Source organism: Calidris pugnax, unplaced genomic scaffold, assembly GCF_001431845.1.
Source record: "Calidris pugnax isolate Ruff unplaced genomic scaffold, ASM143184v1 scaffold247, whole genome shotgun sequence".
Taxonomy (NCBI): Eukaryota; Metazoa; Chordata; class Aves; order Charadriiformes; family Scolopacidae; genus Calidris; species Calidris pugnax.
This window is the reverse complement of record NW_015090980.1, coordinates 1,989,351-1,993,315: the sequence shown is the minus strand read 5'-3', so window position 1 is coordinate 1,993,315 and position 3,965 is coordinate 1,989,351.

Sequence of the window (3,965 nt, the reverse complement as noted above, 5' to 3'; positions counted from 1 at the left end):
GGTCACGTGCTGCTCCGGGGTGTCACACCCTGCCGGCCAATCGGCTCTCCCCTCCCTTGGACGTCACAGCCGGCCAGCAAATCAGCACCCTCCTCCCCCATGAGGTCACTGGCTGCCCTAGGACGTCACACCCTGCCAGCCAATGAGTGTCCCATGCCCTTGTGAGGTCATGGAGTGCCTCGGGGTGTCACACCCTGCCAGCCAATGGTTGTCCTGCTCCCTGTGAGGTCACAGGCAGCCCTACAATGTCACAGGCTACCGGCCAATGAGCACCCTGCTGCCTAACGAGGTCACGGGTTGTCCCAGGGGGTCATCAGAGCCAGGCAATGAGAACGCAGCTCCCTGTGAGGTCACACAGCAGCTCGGATGTGACGTCACAGGCTCTCTGATGAGGTCACAGGCTCTCATCAGGTGACGGAGCCCGCAGCCAATGAGACCCCAGTCCCCGATGAGGTCACACGGTGCTCAGCCAGTCATCATCATCGCTCTTCCATGATGTCACTGGGCCCCACCAATGGGCTCACGCGATCTCCCTCCCGCCCGGGCTCAGCCCAGTGAGGTCAGGGGGAGCCCAGCCAACCAGTACCTCCCCTTTCCCGTGAGGTCACATGACGTCACAGCCCGCCCAATGAGGTCAGAGCGCGCCGGCGCCACGGGGAGAGCGCCCAGCCCGGCAGCCACCTCCCCTAATTACCCTTCACCCGTAGTTAATGAACGGAGGCGGTAATTAACGGAGCGCGGCTCCCGCGGGGGCCGGTCCCGTCCCGGGGCTGAGCCGCTGCCGCCCCGAGGGGCTCAGCCTCCCCCCCCCGTTCCCCCGCCGCCTCCGCCGCGCACCGGGCGGGCACCGGCTGCCACCCCGCGGCCGCCCGCTCCCCCTGCACCCCGGGATATTTTATTCCCTAAGGACACCTTTTGAATGATGTCACTGGGCCCCACCAATGGGCTCACGCGATCTCCCTCCCGCCCGGGCTCAGCCCAGTGAGGTCAGGGGGAGCCCAGCCAACCAGTACCTCCCCTTCCCCGTGAGGTCACATGACGTCACAGCCCGCCCAATGAGGTCAGAGCGCGCCGGCGCCACGGGGAGAGCGCCCAGCCCGGCAGCCACCTCCCCTAATTACCCTTCACCCGTAGTTAATGAACGGAGGCGGTAATTAACGGAGCGCGGCTCCCGCGGGGGCCGGTCCCGTCCCGGGGCTGAGCCGCTGCCGCCCCGAGGGGCTCAGCCTCCCCCCCCCGTTCCCCCGCCGCCTCCGCCGCGCACCGGGCGGGCACCGGCTGCCACCCCGCGGCCGCCCGCTCCCCCTGCACCCCGGGATATTTTATTCCCTAAGGACACCTTTTGAGCCAGCCCAGGTTTCAGCCTGAAGGAACTGGAAATAGGAAAAATCACAGATTTGTAGAGCGCTGTAGTGAGATGCTTCACCCATCTCCTCTGAGGAACTTCAACAGGTCTGCTTCAGCCGTGGGGCAAGAGGAGACCCACAGAGCTCCTGCCCTACTTCTCCAGCTGAGGAACCCCAAACAGGCTCAGTGTCCCACCTTCTCCTGAAGAGAGCCGTTCTCCAGCATTTCTTTAGCCCCAACCCCTCCCATGGCCAGGGATACCAGTTTCAAGAGAACAAAACACCCCACAACCTCCTTTAAAAAAAGCAGAAATTCATACAAGTTACACCAACACGTGCCAGGAACAGAGGTCACATCATCGCACCCATCTCCCAGTTTTCCCAAGCAGGACAGAGGGTCACCCCCAACACCCTCCTCCTCCTCAGGCCAGCAATTTTAGTGCCAAGTCTGCAAAAACGTGGTGGACTCCATGGTGCAGACCAGGGCAAGGCAGAACATCCCCCAAACTCAGCCTGGGGGTCAATTAGAGGGTGAAGCCACCCTGCTCTGCCCCGTGCCCACTTCTTCCTCCAGGAAACTTTCTTGGAACTGGTTACACCAGGCACGGAGCTGGGTCCAGGTGCCTTCTCCCAGCTCTGTCCCCCCGCCGCGCCCGGGGCGGCCACCGGCTGCCACCCCGCGGCCGCCCGCTCCCCCTGCCCCCCCCCCCTCCCGAGGGGTGGCCCCGGCGGGGACCGGGAGCTGCCTCCCCCCAGCGCCGGGGAGGGGGCGAGGAAGGTTGGAGGAACCGAAGGAGGCACCGAGGAGAGAGAAAAGGCTGCGGTTGGGGCGGGGGCAAGGAGAAAGTGCAATAAAACTGGCTAAAAAAGCACCAGAAGCAACTTCCAAAAAGAGCAGGAAAATAAAAAACAACCGGTTTGTTGGGGTTTTTTTATCTTGGTTTGGTTTCTTGAGTCACCCAAGACTCAGAACAGCCCCCCAGGGGAGGGGTGAGGAGCAGCGATGGGCAGCACCCCACCGTCCTGGGTGGAAGGTGCCCTGGAGATGGTGGGAGAGGGATGGAGACGCTGCCCAGGGACACCAAGGTGAAGGTCCTTCGCTCTCCACAGAGCTTTTTGGCCCAGGATGAGTTTATTTTCAAATAGAAATGGAATTTAAGTAAAGAGGTGGCTGAGCAGAGGACGGGGGTGGCTCGATCAGGTGCAAACACTCTCTCCCCCCCTGTCTCCGACAGGTCCCCAAAGCAAGGCTGGAGCAGGAGACCCCCAAAAATCCTTCTTCAACCCCCCAACTGCAGGCTGGGACTGGCTCTCCCTTCCAGCACAGAAGCCCACCTCCCTCATCAGCTACAGACACGTCCTACCACCACCTTAGAAGGGTCTCCCCAAATTTGCTCCAGGCCAGAGAGACCTAGCCCAAATCTGTCACTTTTTTAGGAACACAGGTACCCACCTGGGAAGAGCGCTCCGTGCCAGAGGGTCAGGAAAATGCTCCCTGCAGGGCCTCTCCTCTCCAAAATTAACTCTGCTGAAGTCCTTCCTTTCCCCCAAGCTTCTTTTCTCCCCCTCTGAACCCTCTTTTCATGTTCCCCCACACCTTCCACCCGTTCCAGCCCCCAAGAGATGCAGGTGAGACACGGCTCATGTTCTGCAGGCACCCCTGGGGATCAGGACCACCATCATCACCGCTTCACCCCACCACAGCCCTTCCCTGCAGCAGGGACCCATCTCCTGGGAGCTGGTCACCAAAGGCCAGGCTCACCCATCACCCCCACGCTCAGCACCCGAGCTGCAAGAGGGAGGAGACCACGTTGTGTTCACAAGCATGCACGGCGGGATATTTTATTCCCTAAGGACACCTTTTGAGCCAGCCCAGGTTTCAGCCTGAAGGAACTGGAAATAGGAAAAATCACAGATTTGTAGAGCGCTGTAGTGAGATGCTTCACCCATCTCCTCTGAGGAACTTCAACAGGTCTGCTTCAGCCGTGGGGCAAGAGGAGACCCACAGAGCTCCTGCCCTACTTCTCCAGCTGAGGAACCCCAAACAGGCTCAGTGTCCCACCTTCTCCTGAAGAGAGCCGTTCTCCAGCATTTCTTTAGCCCCAACCCCTCCCATGGCCAGGGATACCAGTTTCAAGAGAACAAAACACCCCACAACCTCCTTTAAAAAAAGCAGAAATTCATACAAGTTACACCAACACGTGCCAGGAACAGAGGTCACATCATCGCACCCATCTCCCAGTTTTCCCAAGCAGGACAGAGGGTCACCCCCAACACCCTCCTCCTCCTCAGGCCAGCAATTTTAGTGCCAAGTCTGCAAAAACGTGGTGGACTCCATGGTGCAGACCAGGGCAAGGCAGAACATCCCCCAAACTCAGCCTGGGGGTCAATTAGAGGGTGAAGCCACCCTGCTCTGCCCCGTGCCCACTTCTTCCTCCAGGAAACTTTCTTGGAACTGGTTACACCAGGCACGGAGCTGGGTCCAGGTGCCTTCTCCCAGCTCTTGCTGCAGATTGACATCCCAGGTATCGTTCCCCCACCTCTCGCTCGCAGCTGCGTCCAAGGAGTGCAGTCCTACCTGAGGTCAGAGCACCCAACAGCAGAGCTCTGAGCAGGAAG